General features: G+C 39.8%; 1 pseudogene; it reads right to left on the reverse strand.

Annotated features, from left to right (window-relative positions):
• Positions 1-784: 784 nt before the first annotated feature.
• LOC136131909 (serine/arginine repetitive matrix protein 1 pseudogene) lies at positions 785-10,106 on the reverse strand (annotated as a pseudogene).
• Positions 10,107-22,524: the final 12,418 nt, after the last annotated feature.

Here is a 22,524-nt window from a genome sequence, read left to right on the forward strand (position 1 = left end):
GAAAGTTGTATGTACCAGTTGGAAGAACAAGACAAAATTATGAATGAAGCCATGACATTTTATAAAACAAAATTTTATATAACTGAAGGATGCTTCCTGGGACTAGCTAACTGTCTTTACGAAAAAAAAAAAATTAAAAAAACAGAATACAGTGAAATTCCAGTGTTCCAAATCAACTTGTTACACATCAATATAAACCCACGGTGTCCTGGCAAACAACATGCTTTCATTTTCTGTCTCATCCTAGAGCTCGAATCCTGATTCATTTCAGCAGAGACTCCACAGACAACAGGAAAGATTGTGGCATTAAAATATTCGTTTATACTTTTGTGGTAGTTCAACAGTGGTCTTATTTCTGGGCAAGCTTGCAAAAACCATACAAGTTTGGAAGCATCATAACTTAAATGGGTGCTAAGACTCAAATGAGAAAAAGGAAAAAAGAAAGAAAAAATATAAACAAAAACCTCTGGGAATAGACGGGCATTTAAAGGAACCATAAGAAGGCCAACAATATTTAAACCCCCTTTTTTAAAAAAGGGATTTTTTTTTGGCTTAAAATATTTCACTCTAAATGAATTTATGTCAGCTATCAATGAAAGAATGTCACTAATACACTGTGGACACCTTTTGCAATGTAAATCCATGCCCATTTTTTTATATGGTGAACTTCAACGTAGCAATTATTACAACAAATGTTACAGTCTAAAGCTCAAACACATTGTTAGCAATTTTGAAACTGAACTGCATACAAACCAAGAAAAATTTATATAACAAACATTCCTACCTAGGACTGTAGGGACACTTGAGCCTTCCTCATTGATCTCAGGGCCTTTTCACAAAGGTGCTTTTCATCAAGGTTATCTTCAGCCTCACTTTCAGTCTCCTTCTCTGGCTCTTCCTGTGCTGACGAGGTTGTGGGAGCAGCAATGCCTCAGGGGTTACAGGAGCTGCAGGAGCTGCAGCTACAGCCTTTTCCTTCTTGTGCTTCTTGTGCTTCTTATCCTTTTTGGGTTTCTTATCCTTCTTTGTCTTCTTTTTCTTTCCACCTTCTCGGTCTGAATTCCTTGCCAGTGATGGGCTTGGTCTTGGGCTTTTAGCCTTTTTAACCTGTACTACTGGTACCCAGTTGGTAGAGGGTGACTGACACTGGACAGGGGATGGAGGTGCTGGGGGGTTTTTAGCTGCTGGCTCAGGAGGTCCCGAGATAGATCAGGAAGATGAGACCATCCCCCTTACCAACTGAGGGCTTGGTGAGGCAGTTTTGTCTATTTGGGTTCTGGAGTCCTGGAGACTCTCCTAATGGGCCTATAACGTGGAGATGGGGACAGCCTTCTTTGGGGTGATGATGACGCTCCTTTCAAACAGCTGGAGGACTTGAGGAGGTCTGAGGAGCTCGATGCCATGGTGAGGGCAAATGTTTGTTTGGTTGCGGTGACCAGGCCTCTCGGGTAGATCGGCTCCGGGAAGACCCTTTCCTGTGCTTTGATGACAATGAAGGTGAACGTCTCTTGGTGACTGGGGAGCTTCTTCGTTTGGAAGGTGGTGAATGGGAGACCCGACAGTTTGGTGGTGGAGATGGTGATGTCCTTCGTTTAGGAGGGGGAGGGGGTGAGGCTGTTCTTCTCTTTGGAGGCGGAGAAGGAGAATATCTCCTCTGTATTGGAGAAGAGTATCTTCTTGGGAAAGGTGAGCGACCACATGGGGGAAGAGAAGGAGTCCTTTGCTGTGGTGGTGGCGTGAGACCCGCGGCAACGAGGCAGAGGAGCAGGACAAGGAGAACGTCACCTTCTGGTGGGCGGTGAGGAGGGACTTCTCATTTTACCACCTTTATATTCTTCTGATTCAGATAACTCTATTTTTCTAGGCTTGGGTGCTGGTGAAGGGGACTCTCTTTTCTCAGTACCTTTATGTTTTGTCACTTTACCTGAAGTTCTCCCTGGAGAGACAGAAACACGACATTTCCTTGTACAGTTTGACTGCTGGGGTGTCAGGGAATGACGAGTTTTTGGAGGTGGAGTTGCTGGAGGTGACGGCCTATGCCTTCGCCTTGGAGGACTTGCTGAAGGAGATAACCTACGAGTTTTCCGAGGGGGGCTGGATGTCCTCTTTGGAGGCTTCTTTGGCGGTGACTGGGAATGAGATAAAGAAGATGATGAGCTACTCCCAGACAAGGATGCCGATGAACACCTTCTTCGTCTCACTGGAAATCTACTCCTTCTATGCCTTGGTGGAGGAGGCATTCCTCTCGATGGAGTTCTTCTTCGAGAAGATGGCCGTCTCCTTGGGCTTGGCCACCTTCTAGGTGAGTATGATCTTGATCAGGATCTATGGCGCCTTCTCGGTCAAGTATGAGAAGGAGAGCGAGAACGTCTCCAGGATCTTGACTTGGAACATGACCGAGATCTTGGTCGGGTCTTCTTTTCCTTTTCCTTTTCCTTTCTGGAGTTTTTCTCTGGAGAAGGTTCTTTAGGCTCTGGTACTGGTTCAGGCTTGGGAACTTTCAGGATGTCACTAGTAGAAGTGGCCTCTTGTACTGAAGGTTCTTTTACTGTCACTGATGGCTCTGGGAGTTCTGGTTTTTTCCTTGTTCTCTGGAGCAAGGAAAGGACTCTGGCTCTTGGTTCTGTGACGGGGAGATTCAGAATGACTGCGCTTTCTCTCTCTCTCCTGACAGGGGAAGATAGTCTTCTAGGGGAAGGAGATCTGGATTTGCATCTTCTTGGGCTTTGAGACAGCTCCCTTTTTTCTCTACTGCTTTCTTTTTCTTCCTTATCCCTCTTTTCCTTGTCTTCATCTTGCTTTTCAATAGATGCCAACTTTTCTTGTGCAATCTGTCTCTGTTTTATTTCTTCTTTCTTCAGTTCTAGGAAAACAGAAGGGATTCCAGCAATGTTTTCCTGTGCACTTAAGAACAGGGGCCACAGTTCTCCCATAAATTCTGTACCACTTTTTCCATTCAAAAACCCAGTCAGGTTGATTTGCATCATTTTGGAGCCTGGATTCTTCACTTCTGTTGACTTCTAATAACATTGATATAAAATCAGCATCTTTTAAACACTTGTGAAGCTACTCCTCTGCTGATGAAACCAAACACAACAACCTATACACATGTTCATAAAAAACTGGAATGAAAAAAAGCAAAGCAAAATAGGACAACTGTCATCAGATCTAAATGAAAAGCCATGTTTAATAAACTGGCTTTTCTGCAACTGCCTGTGTTAAATGATTGCCTTTTTGCACAGTTCTTTTAAAATGAATTCTAATATTTTGAGTAGGTGCTGATTTTTTTTTTTTTTAGTGTATCTGTGTCTTCTGATTTTTAGGTGATCATAACATATCACCACAGCCCCTATGATGAATGTAAATGTTTACAGACATGCTGTACAAATTGCAAGCTGTACAAATCATCTACTTTTTTGAGATTCAGAAATGCAGCCTTAATATTTAATTAAACATGCTCTTCCATTTTCTAATTTATTGCTATCAAAAGGATATGCAGACAGCCCCTGCCTTACAATGGTCCGACTTAAAGTTTTTAGATTTTACAGTGGTGCCAATGCAATACACGTTCAGAAGAAACTACTTTGTATTTTGAACTTTGAGCTCTTCCCTGGCAGTAGGATACTATCTTGTGATGCTGGGCGGTGGCAGTGAGTATTCAGCCACGTGATCATGAGGGGAAACAATCGATTGATACATTTACAGCCATTCAGCACCCACACAACCATTCTCTTCTTCACTTTCAGTAGAGTATTCAACAAATTACATGAGATTTTTAACACTTTATCATAAAATAGGCTTTGTGTTAGATAATTTTGCCCAACTGTAGGCTAATGTAAGTGGTCTGAGCACATTGAAGGTAGGTTAGGCTAAGCTATGACATTAGGTGTAGTAAATGCATTTTCAACCTAATGATATTTTCCACTTATGGCGGCTTCGTTGGGATGTAACCCAATTGTAAGTAGAGGAGGATCTGTATTGAAAACTAAAATGTTTACCAAACAATAAAATAAATAGGTACTTGTATATTTGCACCTTATTATAAATGACAAAACCACAGTAGCAAGTATGCTCTGATTGTTCTCTTATATGTACTAAAGAATTACTTTTCAGTCTTTAATTTCTGCAATAATATTCTATACTGAAATATGTTTCATTACACCTAACCTATAATTTGGCCTCTGCCCAACTGTTTCTAACACCTTGAGAGCTGCTGACTTCAGGCATCAAACAGGCCTCAGCTCAGGTGATGGTACAATGGCTGGTCCACCAAAAAGCCAGCAAGGAGACGGGAAGATGGATTTCTCCCACCATCACCTAAGATCATCTTAGGTACATAACTAATCTTCCTTTCAGCTTCCTTACCTATAGAATGGAAGTTCTCTCTGGAGCCGGAGTGCAATAATCATTGACTAGGTAAATGCCAAGACTAAAGGACTACATACACTCAAGAACCCAGCGAGCGGAGAACAGGTTTGTGGTTGCCAAGGAAGAGCGGGGATTGGAGAGGGATGGACTGGGAGTTTGGGATTAGCTGATGCAAACTATCATAGTGATATACAGAATGGATAAACAAGTTCCTACTGTATCACAGGGAACTATATTCAATATCCTGTGATAAACCATAATGGAAAAGAATATGAGAAAGAATGTGTGTGTGTGTGTATATATATATATATGTATAACTGAATCACTTTGCTTTACAGCAGAAATTAACACAACATATGTCAATTAAAAACTAAAAATAAATAAATAACAAAGAACTGCCTGGTGAGGAAAGGAGGCTAATATTCAGAATGGATCTACAGGTACTGCAATTATATCTAATAATATGGCAAAAGCTGAATTTAGAGGAAGTTGTAAAATTTAGCTGTAGATGCATTTTTGTTGTTCTTAACAACTGTCCCTTTATTGAGCTTTCAAGTTCCTTCTAACCACCTTGAATTCCAATGAATCACTAAAATTTCAAGACAAGTTGGGAAATAAAATACGTCTAGCCTTAAAAGAAAAGTTGAAGAAGAAAGGAAAAAATAAAGAGAGTATGAAACAAAAAGAAGAAACTGGGACTAAGACAGTAAAGGAGAGATACAGAGAAGGAATGAGTGACTATCCCTCCTTAGTGTCTATCCATTAGTAGTTTGATCATAGATCCAATGTACACACAAAATTTACCTCGGATCATCCAAACATTTATCAAACAGTAGCTTCACAGATAAAATAACAAAATATTTATGATGGATGACTTTAATTCTTTTCAAGAAGAAATTATTTTCTCAGGGTTCAGGTAATTATTCATTGCAAAAATAGCAGGAGATATAAACAGTGACAGCGGACCATGAACTGAGCTCATAAAATGTAGGAAATTGGAAAGGATGATATTTTCTACATGGTCAAAATTAAAATGTATCTATTTTTCAGTAGAGCAAAAGCTTATTTACGGAACTTTGACTTGTGTGTAAAGTTTTATTGACCCTGGGACTACATTACAAAGCTGTGTCCATAAAGTGGGCAACTGAAAAAATCTTAACTGCCCACTCAAATTGGAACCAACCTCTCATTTGCAAAATCAATTCATATACAAAATATTTCAAGTAAATTTCAATAAGGAGGCATTTGTGTGTTTATTATTAATCATTTGGAAACACCCTTTACAAAATAAATGATTGCAATAAGAAAAATTTTTGAATGTCTTTAGAAATCTTAGCTGCTCTAATAATTCCCCAAATACTACATTTCTACCATATAAATTTAAAATAAAGTTTATAAAAATACAAGAACAATACTTTTGTACAAAAAAAGCACACAGACCTTAAAAACCCAGGTCATGAAGAAAACAGTACCTACCCTGATATGTGTTATCCCCAGCCCCTTGTGATGTACACTGCAAAGGCACTGTTTTGTCTTCCAGCATCTCTATATTTGTGAGGACAAATGACATTACACGTGCGAGGTGCATTGAGCTCCTAGAAAAGATCTAGCATACACATTTTATCTGCTGATCACCACTACTCTATCATTTTTTATAAAACCCTGGATTTCTCAAAACACATATTTCAGCAAAGCTGCAGTTGAAGTGTCCCATTTTATCACTTTATCTGCAAAAATATAGGTGAAAAGACAAGTACAAATTCAAATAGAAAATGCTATTTTTAAAAATATGCATGGGCTTCCCTGGTGGCGCAGTGGTTGAGAGTCCGCCTGCTGATGCAGGGGACACGGGTTCGTGCCCCGGTCCGGGAAGATCCCACATGCCGCAGGGCGGCTGGGCCCGTGAGCCATGGCCGCTGAGCCTGCGCGTTCAGACCCTGTGCTCCGCAACGGGAGAGGCCACAACAGTGAGAGGCCCGCGTACCGCAAAAAAAAAAAAAAAAGCATCATGATTCCTTTTGAGTGAATAAAAATGAAAATAATTTTTCCTTTCTTTTTTAAAAAAGTCCTTTAGTTTGTAAGCTTTGGTGATGGTAAAAACTAATTTTTGAAGGTGCCTCCACCCATTTTGATAAAAGTCAGTACCTACGTTGTGCTTGATGTTCTGCTCTCAAAGACAGAACCAATCTTTATAATAGATTTTATTATGGAGCATTTTGTGCTGTGTCATAATTAAACCATCAGATTTCTTTGCAAAAGGGGTGAAAGAAGGCACTTTTTCTACTAAAAGTTATTGAAGAGCTTACACTGACCATCACTTGAATATTATTTCCAAGATTTATTTTCCAATAAACTTGAGCATTTAAAAGCTGGAGGAATCTTAGGGAGAAAATTCTCTAGCACACATTGCACTACTCACTGCTCAGTTAGCAGCAATGATTTGGATTAATTATCAAAGTGTCGTGAGACACGGCACGCTTCACCCAATCCCAGATTATATAACGATAAGAAAAAGCCAGGACAGGCAATACAGCATAGAGACACACAGCATGGCAGAGGCCCTGTGACTACACTCCAAACATGGGTGCTCAGGAGAGGCAAGGCTGGGTGTACACAGACCACCTCACTCTAAGGAAGCCATCAGCAGTAAATTCCCTGCAGCATGTATGCACTGCTAGTCACATTGGCCCCTTAGGACATGCTCTCCTTCTCATCAATTACAGTGGTTTGGCAATTACAGCTTACTCGATAAACTATCCCTAAGATGAGGTACAGGTGCTCTGTAGATATGTACCTACGCTGTGGATCTTATATACTTGTATACAGTTCCTTGAACATGAGTCACCAAAGGATTCAATTCAGTGTCAAATTCTCAGGTGTTTCAGAGGTTTGAGGAAACATGGAAGACCATGTATTCTATATCTATATCTATATCATCTATTTCTTTCCATAGATCAAAAAAGTCATCTAAGACCCTAGGACACATTTTCTGTTTCCATTTCCAATTTTTCTCCATTCATTTTGCCCTTAACTTTCTTCAGGTGAGTGTTCATCCCCACCACTTATTTACAATGACCCACGGAAGATTCTCTTGAATTATTGGGTTGGCCAAAAAGTACCTTCAGTTTTTAAGTAAAAATAAAAGACACATTTTTGATTTTCACCAAGAACTTTATTGAACAACGTATTCAATAAAATTCAATAAACAACCCTTTTGTTCCACTACCTTCTGCCATTTTTCAGGCAACTTCATAATTCCATCTTCCCAAAACTTTTTATCTTTTTGAGCAAAGAACTGTTCCAGGTGCCTTTTACAGTCTTCCAGGCAATTGAGATTTTTTCCGTTAAGAGAATTTTGTAAAGACCGAAATAAATGGAAATCCGAAGGTGCAATGTCTGGTGAATACAGCGGATGAATCAGAACTTCCCAGCCAAGCTGTAACAGTTTTTGCCTGGTCATCAAAGAAACATGCAGTCTTGCATTATCTTGATGGAAGATTATGCGTTTTCTGTTGACTAATTCTGGAGGCTTTTCGTCAGGTGCTGCTTTCAGTTGGTCTAATTGGGAGCAGTACTTGTTGGAACTCATCTTTCGTTCTCCAAAAGGAGCTCATAATAGAGGACTCCCTTCCAATCCCACCATATACACAACATCACCTTCTTTGGATGAAGGCAGGCCTTTGGTGTATTTGGTAGTGGTTTCGCTTGCCCCACGATCTCTTCCATTCCACTTTATTGTACGGTATCCACTTTTCATCTCCCATCACAATTTGTTTTAAAAGCAGAATGTTTTCATTACGTTTAAGTAGAGAATCACATGTGGAAATAGGTCAAGAAGGTTTTTTTCACTTAACTTATGTGGAACCCAAACATCAAAGCGAGTCACATAACCAAGCTGGTGTAAATGGTTTTCAATGCTTGATTTGGATATTTTGAGTATGTCAGCTATCTCCTGTGTGGTACAGCATTGATTGTTCTCAATTAATGTCTCAATTTGATGGCTGTCAACTTCCACTGGTCTACCCGACCGTGGAGCATCGTCCAGCGAGAAATCTCCAGCACAAAACTCTACAAACCACTACTGACATGTTCGATCAGTCACAGCACCTTCTCCACACGCTGCACAAATCTTATTTTTGTATTTAAGTTGCATTTTTACTTTTCTTGAAATAATAAAGCATAATATGGCAAAAATGTTGCTTTTTTCTTCCATCTTCAATATTAAAATGGCTACACAAAGATTCACCAATTTTGATGTCTTTGTTAAATGCATGCTGATATGACAGCTGTCACATACAGTCTAACAAAATTGTTTCAAATGAAGTTAAAGACGACTAAGTGCCATTAGAGCCATCTTACGGAAAAAACTGAACGAACCTTTTGGCCAACCCAGTACAAGGCCTGAATCAAAAGACTGTAATCCAGCTGAAACGTATCAGTAGTATCAAATAATCCCTCTGCTCAAAATTTCGATTACTCACACTTTTCAATGTCTTATAAAAGGCCAGAGTCATCCTCTTAACAAGTTTGAAATCCATTTTATTCTATTTTTAATAAAAATTGCCTTTTTCGAACTGTAAAATGATTACAAGTTAATTGTAATGACTTGGGCCATAAAAAGGACACAAAGAAGAGAGTGAAAATAATCTGGACTCGAGAAAGCCATGGCAGCATTTCAGTTACGGAAGTTATAGCTGGACTATGTCTGGTGACATTATCTTTGAAATTGTATTAATGGAAAGAAGACAAAAAGTGGGATGAGCTTGGGGGGTAAGTGTTATCGCTGGCCCTGCCCATACAATTCAAAAGGGACCCCTTCCATGTCTCACTCTCTAGAGCTTGGGTATCCCTGCTCCATACCAAGTGGGCACCTTCCCAGGGCAGACATCACACGGCTGTGCTGGCGATCCAGGGGCACCCCCTCGGGAGCTTCTCAGAGAAGTGGGGGACTAGAGTGTTAGAAGGGGTTTCAAAGGTACAAGGACGCCCTGATGTTGATCCAGAGCTGTGGAAAGTGCAAAGCATGGACAAGTTGCCATTATGAGAGATAAGAGAAAATGGAGTAGAAGGAGAGTAAAGCTATGGACAAAGATGAGAAGAGGGTGCAGGTACCAGGAGGAGGAGAGGTACGATGTGCTAGAAAGAGACACAGCCTAAGAGCTGCTTCCTTCCTTAATACTTCCCGGGACTGGAGCACAAGTCCTTAGGCAGCTGTGTGACAGCCCTAATTGTCCTCGAAGTACCTTGAGTGAGGTACTTCTTCTTGCCACAAAATGGGATTCGCAATGTTTTTACATACAGTAAAGAACACAAACCTTAAGTATGGATCTAAATGAATAGTGACAAAGTGAAAAATCCTTATAAACTTTATACAAATCGTTATACAAGTGATGCCAAATCATCAGCAGCTCCCCTGAAGCTTCCCTCCTGCCATCTCCCAGCCATTACCTCCTCCCAAAGTTAACGGATATGTCTACCAAACATGTTACTTTTGCTTGTGTGGTTCTTTGGAGAGATGGAATCATACAGCGTGTGCTCTTTTCTGTCTGACTCACTCAGGATGAACCACCCAGATTCCTCCGTGCTTTAAATGTAGCAGCACTTTGTTCTTTCTCCTTGCTGTGTAGTATTCTGTTGTGTGAATATACCACAGTTTGTGCATTCTCTCCCAATTTATTAACTGTGCAGTCATCCCTCAGTTTCCAGGTTCCAGGTCGCCCACAGATACCAAACTCCATGGATACTAGAGTCCCTTATATAAATGATATATCGATAGTATTTGTGCATGACCTATGCACATCCTCCCATATACTGTAAATCATCTCTAGATTACATACACAGTAAGTCCTCTGCATACGAACATTCAAGTTGAGAACTTTCAAAGAAGGGAACATGCGTTCGCATGTCCACTCACGTAAGTTAATTCCCGTGTCTGGTGTACATTGTCACATGCGTGCACCCTCTACAAGTGGCTGTGTTTTTGTGTACATTACTGTACAGTACTGTATAGGGTACTGTATCTTTATTTCCAGTCCAGGATGTCTGGAAGCAAACATAAAAGCAGTGGTGATGTAGCTGGTACTGCTAAGAAGCATCAGGTATTGGAGGCCCAGAGAAAGGCTGAAGAGAGGCAAAAGGAAGGAGTACCTGAAGAACCAAACAGATTCACGACTCAGGAAATGGCAAGGGGGTTTTCTTTATGTGAGGAGGCACCGTTAGTTTTTGAGGCACAGGACCTGAACGTAGAACGGTACACGAAGGTTGCAGCAGCCGTTCAGAATGCAATCCAGTGCTACCGTGCCATGTATGATAAGAAAAAACGAGCTGCTACCCAGACATCACTGGATCACTTTTTCAAGAGGGTAGATAGAATTGAATCCAGCAAGGAACCAGAACCTGTGCCATCAGCGTCAGGCGTGAGTGCAATTGCAGCTTGCCCTCCGTCCGTCTCCTGTTGCTGACGATCCTTCAGCTCTACCGTCTCCCACCTCCTCTCCCTCCTCCAGTCAGTAACTCTTCTTGCCTGTTCCCTCGATGCCAGCCCCTGGATGCCGGCTGGTGTCCTGGACTACTGTACTTTTCAAGGGACTGTACTGTAAGATTAAAAATGTTTTCTTTATTTTTAGCTTGTTTTTTATGTATTATTTGTGTGAAAAGTATTATAAACCTATTACAGTACAGTACTATATAGCCAGTTGTGTTAGTTGGGTACCTAGGCTAACTTTGCTGGACTTACAAACAAATTGGACTTACGAATGCGCTCTCAGAACGGAACTGGTTCGTATGTAGGGGACTTACTGTAATATCTAATACAATGTAAATGCTACAAAAATAGTTGCCAGTGCCTGGCAAGTTCAAGTTTTTCCTTTTGGAAATTTCTGGAATTTTAAAAATTATTTTCAAACTGCTCTCGGTTGAATCCTCAGATACATTACCCGCGGATACAGCGGGCCAACTCTCTAAGGAGCCAAAGGCTTACGCCTGAACATGTTATGTTGCTCAACAGCTATTCAAACCATCCTAGCAGCCAAGTTCACGTGTCCTGTCGTTGCTACCCTTACTGTCACGGGTCCACAGCTGCTAAAATGGTGTAGGAAGGTCAGACAGTCCCTGCTTCCACAGAGCACACCCTTCCCTTCAGACCACCACTCCTCCGTGTTAGAGCACCTCTCCTGTATATCGGAGCCTGCCTGCAGAGCCTTTAAGAATATAGATCCAATAAAACCAGGAAAGATGCTGCAGACTATCTCTTCCATCTCCTCCTCTGCAGCTAAGCAACGCCGAAAAAAGAGAGAATCCTGGGCGGAAATTCTGGATCTCCTATATGTTGTGATTATCAAAAGCTCTTATTCCTTCACATGAGTTATCCAGAATTTCTTTCAGATTATTGCACAACATTATACAGCTCTACAACGAAAGGGAAATGTGTGACGATGCCTACAGTCTATACTATTGTGCTCTCCATCTGTACCATACTGGGGAAAAAAATGTCTCAAACTTGTAGGGGGAGAGCTGGCACATCCTTTACTTTCAGAGCTGGTGAAGATGTTATCCCCATTTTTTGTTACTTTTTGTTATTTTGGTGAGTTTCTAGGAGAGGGTTCGAACCTTGTTCCTCTGTCTCCATTTTTTCTGGAAGCTAAAATTCATTTTAAATTTCAGTATGTAAACCAGAATCACAGTTGAGATGGAAAATAAATAATAATAATCAAGTTATTAATAATCAGGTCACAATTTTCTTAGAACATAGTCCACAACCCTTCAGAGGAGACTGTTAAACTGTCTCTAATTTTTATATACACAAGAAAATAACAAGATAACCAAACGTAGGTCTCTTTTGCTCACTTTACCATGAAGCCCTCACCTCCTAATTAACACGTTTCTCCGTTTAGAGATCAAATTGAGATTACTCCTATTCTTGTACATTGAAAATAAAACACAGAAGGTCAACATTTTAAGCTAATTATTAAAGTAAATACACTGATGAATTGGGAGTTTTGATTTGTGGAGGGGAGTTGATGGAACAGATAAGCGAAGGTATTCAAAACCTGACAGGGAAATGGAGACCGGTTTTCCACGTCCACCACCATTGCCCCCAAAAGTGGAATAGAGGTTCAGCATGAAAGTTGGGATAAATAAAGGCAAACGTTCTTTCATATATTTTTTTTCCCAAAGCAAGAGTGGTTCAGTGTGGCCTCTCTTTCTTTCCCAAGTCTCAATAAAAATCAAATGTAAAACCAGATTAGAATTCCAAAGAAAGAATGGTTTTATAACCCACTGGAAGGGATGTAAGATTTCCTCCTCCATAAAAGTTCTAAATTAAAGAATCTCAAAGCCACGCTGCAGATAAACCTCTCCCGTAGTTTCAATGATCCATGAAGTTATCAAATAAGTTATCGGATAAGTAGAGTTTTTTATTAATGTGGTTAATGGACTAGAGAGAAATTTTTCTTCTGTGTCATACTTTGCCTCTTCAGCATACAAATCTTCAGTCCAATTTGCCTTGCTAGATACACTTAGACCGCATACATGTCTTAACTTTATAAAGTAATACAGAGAGCTTTCACACTGTTGCCTTTTTCTCCCAATTCAAAATCTTCTTATCTAAAGCTAAAAATACTCAAGGTATTTGTTCATATTTTACTGCATCCTGTACACTCCAGAAGTTTTCATTATGTAACTCTAAAATGCTGCAGTGTATATCTGTCTGGGGAGCTAGAAAAAATTATATATTTTCAACACAGTGTATGCAAACATAATGATAATCACAGGTCTGCACTGGCTTTCCAATGAAGTAATCTATAGCGATAGTAGAAATGTCTGATAACGATATCTGAAGGTCTTATCTGTTAATGCAAACTGGGCATAACCTTGGGGGGGGGGTTCTTATTTGCAGCCAGACCATTTATACTTGAAGTATTTAGTATTTAATGACTTTGCAGGACCTTTTACTGCAGTACATGTGACTTCTTTCAGAATATACACCACAGTTAGGTTTTCAATAACAACTTCATTCTAGCATTTGGGCTGCTAAGGTAAGATTTATTATTTTGTCTTCTAATTACATCGTGTGAGAATTTCTCTTTGTGAGGCGATGGCTCTCCTTTCACCTATAGTTAATATTCATGTTGCTAAATACGTGTCTTTTCTCTTACATAAGTAAATTTTAATAAATGGAGGATGCAGACAAGTTGAGCATCAAGGACCAAAGTGATGACTTATAACCTAACTCTTGACTCACCTGGATAGCAAATCACTTCACCTCCAATTTGTTCTTCCCACCCTACTTCTCAGAGAGCAAAGAATAGTCTAACTCAATGTACATTGGTTTGAAAGGCAGAAACTAATTCATGAAGATATGAAAGAACATGAATTTGAGTTTAAAATAACTATGTCCATATTTTCACGGGACAAGAAATATGAAGGTAGCACAACTAGAATGATGTGAATTGATCATTATTCTAATTCTCTTTAACACAGATGTTTATAGGATAAACCTATGGAATCAATATAAGTAAACTAGCTACAGGAAGTGTATATATTTTACAGTGGACATTTTGCATGTAGAAATGACTTGTATGTATTTAATCAGGACATTACAAGCAGGACAGAGTTAAAAGGTTAAAAACTCATAAATGCTTGTTTGCTTTTATCTCAACCACAGAAGCTGTGGGAAGAGCAATCTGTCATAAAACCTTAGCTTAATTTCAAAACGTTTTCTGAAGCAAGAAGAGATGGCAGTGTTTTGAAAGGGGAAAATAAAATTTTGAAAATTCCAGGAATAGAAATCCTCTATCTTCCAGAAGCTGTTTCCTGAGTAGACTCATGGTAGAAGCAAGAGATAGACTCCTTGCCACTCCAAGAATACTATCATGAGAACATACGAATCTGCCCTCCTACCACACAGCCCAAAGCAGAGCAGATCTGAAGTAACTAGGAAAATTCTGCAATTACTCATCTCACCTCGTCTCACTTCAGTAAAGTCCCGGGGAATGAGAACTTCTTTCTCTACTACAGAAAGTACAAATCCCATAAAATCTTGATTAGCCAGTTGGGTCATGTGACTCACCCTCGGCCAGGTTCCAGAGGGTTGTGTTGACCCTCTCCTTTCTAGAATCCATGGAGTAGGGGAAGAGCATTTCCCCAAAGGAAAGAGTGCTGTCATCTCCAGAAGATGGGCAAGAACTTCCGATCAAACCAAAACCAAGTGATGTTCTCCACATATGACAAGGGAGATATGAACACCGCTGGAAGGAAATAGAAACAAACAAGAATTTGACTGGCTTCTCATCTGCACTTACATATTTTAAATATTTAACAATTTTAGTGATTAAATTCTAAAGATAAAGAGAAGAAAATGCATTTTATAACCACTTAAGGAAGTTTTCAGAAAAAAACGAAGATGTCTTTCAGAATGCTCTTCCAGGTGAATCCAGCATTTCTCAGCCCTGGGTGGGGAGGTTTCAAAGGACAATTATTACAGAGGGCAAGCACTGGATCCATTATCAACACGAATTGTCCTTGAAGATGCCGCGTGTGATGAGTCATAGTTTAATAACTAAAGCATTGATCAGTGAGCAGTCTGGGCATGGAATGGGTAGGATATGCAGGCCATGCAGGACCAAGCCAGAACCAAAAGGGAATTCTGCTTTGTATCACATCTACCCACTAAGCCGTACCCAGATTCTAGGGCAGCTGTTTTCAAAATATTTTGTAGCTACATGCTCTACTCACTTTTTAAATTTTCAAATGAAATTTACTCAGAAGTTCAATATACATAAATAAAAGTGAAGCTCTTTGAATTGGGTGTGGAGAGGAGGGAAGCACTTTTCCACTCATCCAGCCCCAATTTCCTCCTGCACCTGCTTGGAGCTGGGGCTTCAAGGAAACCCGCTGGAAATGCACTGTCCCAGGGCACAGTCAGAGTCAGCTTAACAACAAATGAAGGAGCAGGACCTAAAGACGTTAAAATCGTTGCTCTGCTTTATGTCAACTTGCAGTCTGATGATATGATTTTAAGAGTAATTTTTAAATGTGGACCATTTCAGTAGCCACAGTTCCCTCACACACTAAACATGTCATGACAAAACAAGCAGAGAAGCAAATCGATACGGGAGACTTCAGAACAAAGCTCAGAATATCTGGAGAAATTTCTGTTCTTAACGACGGATATGTCATTATGGAAGATTTGGATGCGCCGAAGCTTAGTCCCTATAACTTACTCTTTCGAGGGACCCAGCTCTCCAGTGACGTAGCCACAGTCCAGGGCCTACAGTGATTTGGAAATCTCTGCAGAAAGAATGCCAGCAAACAGTTTAAGGAGGTTAATTAAAGAATTGGAAAGCAAATTTCCCATTTGGAAGTATCTTTGAACACAGTCACATTCTTCCCATTTGGAAGTATCTTTGCAGAATAAGATTTCAAATAGCTTTCCGGGGAAAAAAACCAACTTGTTGAATCTAAATTAAAATAGTTAGAACACACTTATCATAGTGCCATATGTCCCAGAATAACCACAGAGATTATTATTTGTACTCCTAAAAATACAGGCAGCATCTGCTTTTCTCACACGGAGACGGTTAGAGAATGAAAGTATGTAGAAAAGCAGCTTTCTTAGCCATGTGTAATTCCTACAAACCACGTAAAGTCTAGTAACTTGAAAAGGGCTTTACAAAAGCTGTTATAATGCTTCAGAATATACAAGGCAGTCATTTTAATACTCTAATAACCCTAAAGCAATTGGAGGTATCATCTAATCCACCCATTCCTTTTATTTTATTTTTATTTTTGTTTTCAATGAATGCTATCAATCCAAATTTCTGTCATTTATTATAAGATTACAGTATCCTCTTTTTATTTTATTTTATTTATTTATTTATTTGTTTATTTATTTATTTTTGGCTGTGTTGGGTCTTCGTTTCTGTGCGAGGGCTTTCTCTAGTTGCGGCAAGTGGGGGCCACTCTTCATCGCGGTGCGCGGCCCTCTCACTATCGCGGCCTCTCTTGTTGCGGAGCACAGGCTCCCGACGCGCAGGCTCAGTAGTTGTGGCTCACGGGCCTAGTTGCTCCGCGGCGTGTGGGATCTTCCCAGACCAGGGCTCGAACCCGTGTTCCCTGCATTGGCAGGCAGATTCTCAACCACTGTGCCACCAGGGAAGCCCCACCCATTCCTTTTAAAGAAAAAGTGCATGCAGTGAGGAAGCAATAAACTTTGTAAGCAGAAAATGTATTTAATCAGATCCAAGTATAAGAAAGGTTTCTCTAACTGGGAATGGAGAACAGCTTGAAGATGGGTTAACACCAGATGCAAGGAGAGCAATGAATGGGGCTGTTGTAGTATTTTCTCAGTGACAGGATTCAGAATTCAGTTCAGATCAAACCAAGATGGCAGTTGTGAGGACAGAGAAAACTTCTCTAATTCAATTGCTCTTTTAGAGGCAGAACAGATCCGATTTCACAACACACAGTAAATGGAGAATCAGACGAAGGAACTGGGATGCCTGCCGGATTTTTGGTCATGGGACTGGGTGTCCTTAGAGGGGGGGAACACAGAAGGAGTGAGACTGAATTAAAGATGATGAATTCCGTTTTTATTGTTGAATTTGGGGTTCCTGTGACTCACTCAGTGGAGAATTTTTATTCTTATATTTATCCTGTCTTATGGAACTCAGCTACATTATATGAAGTAGGGCAAGGGGAAGGAAAGATTATATAGTGAAGGCAAACAGTGATGGAAAAAGAGGGCAATTGAAAAACAAAACACTAAACCAGAAATGGAAGAGAGACACTTCTTGGTGAAATATAATTACATAATCATAATAAGTGCTGTTACTAGTTTTCTAAATTTACAAGATCAAAGAAACAAGCAGCATCTGAACTGACCGTTTGCAAAGCTTCACTGCTGGCACAGTATACATACGAGAAGTCAATGAATACACGGGTTCTCCAAGGACCTTTGGTGAGGGGGGATTTTACACAGGATCGTAGAAAGTGATGCCAGGCTGTTTACCGAGCATAGGATTGCTTGTCTGGACATGACTGGCCTTAGTGTCTACATTCACATCTTTAGGACACAGTGTACATGCAAAGTCATCCTTAAACACATTTCGGGTTGCATATTCTAAGACTTCTTGCCTGGAGCTCTTAAGCAAAGCAAGGTACAGGCTGTGAAAGACCATGGTTATTTGTCACAAAACTCTTCCTTGGTCTAATTTTTGCTCAGCAACCAACTTATGAACAGAATGCAGATAATATCAGTCTTGGGTTCAATGAACATTTTCTTCCATATAATATGTAGTATTATATGTCATAGGTAACTGTTATCAATCTTAACAAAGTAAAAATTAAAGTACAAATAGAAGCTGCAATAGGGAAGTGCCGAAAGGAATTGAGAGGTACAAATATCCATATTTTATAAACTAGAGAATAAAAATTACTGGTTATAGTTGGCAGAACAAAGTGTAAGGCCTGAGAATATTATTAATGTTACAAATGTAAGAATTTAGTAAAAAAAAAATACAACTGTGTTGGAGTGAAGGAAGATTGCTCAGTTATAAGTGGGTTAAGTCCTCATCTATCTTAACAAGAGGCTAATAGAAAATATCTAAAAATTGACAATCAAGGGAGTCCATTTTATTCACATTATTTGCTGAAATGCAGGTAATCTCCAGGGGAAAGAACTGTGAGTGGTAGTGATGGGGCAGTGAGCTATTTTTTTTTTGTTTAAGTCCTCTGACTTGTCAACCATAGGTGAGTGTTACCTTGCCAAAAGTTTAAAAATTTAAAGATATATAGAAAGGACGTATGCTATGTCACCTGAAAGATTAAAAATGACTCCCAGTTTGGCACAGTGTTTCACTACAGCCATAACCATGGCATTAATATGTGTGAACAAAGAATGTGTCAATCAGAAAAAAAAACATGTTGAATGTGCTCGTGCATGTAACGATGTAAAGAGAAGAGCAAGCCTCTACCAACAGACACAGGGAAGAGTGATTTGACTTAAATTAACTGCAAAACTTTGCCTAAGATCACATGCTCTGTTATGGTCTGAATGTTTGTATCCCCCCAAAATTCATATGTTAAAATCCTAACCCCCAAATTGATGGTATCAGGAGATGAGGCCTTAGGGAGGTGATCAGGTCATGAGGGCAGAGCCCTCATAAATGGAATTAGTGCCCTTATCAAAAAAGCCTGAGAAAGCTTCCTTGCCCCTTCCACCATGTTAGGTTACAGTGAGAAGCCAGCCCTCTCACTGTGGGCCTCACCAGAGACCAAATCTGCCAGCGCCATGGTATTGGACCTCCCAACCTCCAGAACTGTTAGAAATAAATTGTTGTTTGCAGGCCACCGAGTCTGTGGTGTTCGGCATAGTAGCCAAACAAACTAAACACGCTCCATGTTATCATTCCACACTCAGCAAGCAACCTTGTGTTTATAATCAGACTTGTCACTGCAGCAAGCCTGTAGGGAGAGAAACCTCGTCACACCATCACAAGTATTCCAGTCTGCGTAGTTTTATTTTACTCTAAATTAATACTTTGGCATTCAGAATTATATCTAAGTCTCTGGAGAACCTAGTTATTCTATGTGAACGTCTTTTAGTCTGTTAAACTCTGTGAGACTAACAGAAACCATGGCCTGGGAGACTGAGAATAAGGTTTTGGACAGCGTTTAACTCATCATGGACCTCCTGCTAGACAACCACTGGGCGTCTTCTGGGAATTCCTGGGCTTTACAACACCTGTCTTTCTGCCTTCAATGGTTTGACTAGGCCTCCCTTTGGTTAGATCAGTATACACCTTTGCTTTCCTCCAACTTCCTCGATGTCTATAAGGCTGCGAGTCATTCATTTTTGAATAATCCACACGGAATCAGTGCTCTAAGAAACAGGCAACAGTTCTTGGGTCACAATCTCAGTCCTTTGGATTTGCTCTTAAAGTTTGAGAAAAAGCTGAAGAGGAAAACATAACCAGACACAAAATCAAGTGTGGCATATCTGAGACTGGAGAAAGCGGGCCCCTCCAGGACGAACCTTTTACTCAGAAGGTCCTGTAATCAGAGGCAGATTTGCTGTGAGGCTGATGAAGCTTAACTTCAAGGCAGCTCACTTAGAGGAGGCCTAGGGGATTCCTTTGCAATGTGTTCATTTCTCTAAAACTTTCAAAAGTGAGAGACTTTAATACGACTGGTTAGGCTGCTGCCTCTTTCCTCTCGACTTCCTCTCCATCACAAATCCCCTGGAGTGAGTTGGCAATGGAGGAGCCACAGGCCTCTTAGAATCTGGCTAAGGGAAAGTTGAGGCGGGGATATACTTACTTGGGTTTAATATGTTTACATCTCACAGTTTTTTCCACATATAGTTCAATTGTTGTTGATTCACCAGGCATCACCGCAATGAATGTATATATCCAGAGATCATATCGTGATATGAACAGGCCCTATGATTCCCAGCACAGGACATCTGTAAGTAGGAAAGAAGAAATAAGGTTTGAAATGTATGGAGCCAGAAAAGTATGGGGAAAATTCTTCTAATTATCAGACATGTAACTGTAAGGGGAGTTCTCATTGACACCAACCAAACTGGAAGCTCTATTCCTTCAGGAATATTCTCAATAACACAGCATACATCAGAGCAGCAATACAAATAGTAAGTATAGCTTATTTTGTAATATCTCATGTTGAATGCATCCCAGCTCTCAGTTATGAAAAACACACTTTAATCAGCTACGGTAGAAAAACAGCTTCGTTACCTTCTGTAGTTGTTATAGTGAATATTACAAAATCATTTGTCAGAGAACAAGATAATGAAAGAGCATTAAATATATATGGGGAACAGTGAGGCAGTTCATTAATAAATGTATTAGAGTAAGTTCGCTTCTAGATTTTTAAACATTCAGAGACTATGTAAGTTTTAAGATTTTTGTGGGTTTTTTTCTTATCCTATATAAATGTTCACATTCGTATCTCACTTTGTGGTTTAAACTTTTTATTCCTTTTATTAAAGAGGCCCTCCCCCCACCGGCCCCAAATTGTATAATCTTCAGGCAAGACAAAGCTGAGCTCCAACGCTTCATGTAATATCAAACTTAAAGGAGTCTCTTAAAATACAAAGTGAAAGATAAAGGGTACTCTGTACACAAGTTATTACCAGCCCTTACATGGCATGTGCACAGAGAAGGTTGTTTCCAGGGAATAAAAAAATGTAGAAATATTCAGTTTAAATGTCTTGACAAATCATACCAACACAAGTTTCAATCAGTTGCACCTAACTTTCCCTAACTTCCTCTTCTAGGTGACCTTTTCAAAGACAGTTTGTTTATTAAAGGAAAGATGCCAAGAAAAACATCTATTTGGATGCTCTCTAAAATTCCAGACACTTTTACAAGGTAAAAAGTACCTTGTAAAAAAAACTTAAGGCATGTGGCTCATGTGAAGGCTGTCAGTGGTATTACAACAAAAGAAGTCCCATTTAGGAACAAGTGAGGTAGCTGTCCTAAATGATTTCCAAAATCATAAAAAATGAACGTGACCATCAAAGTAGAAATGGATAATAAGTTGTACTCCAATTCTGCATTTATGAAAATCAGGAAAGCACAAACTGAGATAGCTAGGAATGTTTATTCTCTCCAGGTAGAAGCCCAAATTATACAATAAAATTTAACAGCAAATATAAACATCAGGACTATAATATTAAAATGTAACAATCTTTGGCATGTCTCTGTGAAGGGCTTATCATCCAAATACAATGCAAAGAGAAAGCATAGAGGCTCCTACTGGAACAAAAAGAAAGAAGGGAGAAAAGAAAGCTAGTTCAGTCATAAGCAGAAAAGTAGGAAGTGATGGAGAGACAGGAGGCATGACGTAGTGAAAGAAGGAAGGAGGGCAGCTTAATGGAGGACCCGTGGGTGCCCAGCCATGAATTAAGTGTTTTATATCCTTGGACATCACTTAACAGTCACAAACCCTGAGTGGTAATTATCATAATAACCATTTCACAGAATAAAACATTTATGCAAAGAGAATAAAATCACTGTCTGAGGACACATAGCTGTAAGAGATGAAGCCTGAGTTCACAACCAGATCTGTCTGACTCAAGCCCACGCTCTTTTCATTCTCAAGGTCCAGATGTCATGGATGGCACTGGAAGCATAACTTCTATTTGCACATTGTTGGTTGGCTAGACTTGGTAACAACAAGAAATATACTACCGCTAACGCAGCACATATATTTAGTGCTTACTATGTGTGAGACAGAATTCTAAGCACCTGACATATATTGCTTTGTTTAACCCTAACAACTGTGTATGGAAAGTACAATACTATTAATTCCATTTGACCAAAGGGGACATTTGTAGCATGGATTTCTGCTCCCTAGGCTTCTTCTTTACCTAACCGCCACTGGATGATCTGAACTAAATGATATCAAGGGTGCCAATGAGATTCTTTATCTGTTGTGGCAATGATGGAGGGGAGGGAGGAGATTAAAACAGATCAGAAGAAGGAAGATAAATCTCCAAGAGCCATAGAGACCCTCTTTTTATATTTTCTTCTCTTTAGCATTGTAAAAGCAGTATTGATTGTAACAGAAATGCAAACTCTTCGAAGTGATTAAAGAGTACATTTCCTGCCACACCCACTGTAATCCCACTTGCAAGCAGTTAGATTGATACATAAACATACACATTAAACTAGAGCTCATGCACTTAAGTTGGCTTCATGATACATGGTGCTGTTTTATAAATAGTAGTCCATATTGTGTATGTACCATAATTCATTTAAGCAGAACTAAAAGGGTTTAAATCTATTCAAGATTCCTGTATCAACAAAAGAAATTTCCCCTATGCTTCTGTAGAAACATATCACAGGGTTCTTCTAGTTCCATCACCCTTCCCTACTCTTAGTAGATGCTCAGAGCTCTACCGTGTCAGCAGATCTCTTAACGGACCTCTACAAAACTGACTCACCAGATTAGCCGACACTCTGTTTCCCCAGTGAAATATAGCCGATGATGACTGCAGTTCACTAAGTGCTCAAAGTGGCCAAACTGCTTTCTATTGGGTCTCTTCTGCTTCCACCAGTTTCCAAGAGTCAGTTGTGTTTCTACCCAGATAAGTTTGTGCCAGTTTTACATGTTATTCTAATTATAAATTAAAGA

This window comes from Phocoena phocoena, chromosome 12 (assembly GCF_963924675.1).
Source record: "Phocoena phocoena chromosome 12, mPhoPho1.1, whole genome shotgun sequence".
Lineage (NCBI taxonomy): Eukaryota > Metazoa > Chordata > Mammalia > Artiodactyla > Phocoenidae > Phocoena > Phocoena phocoena.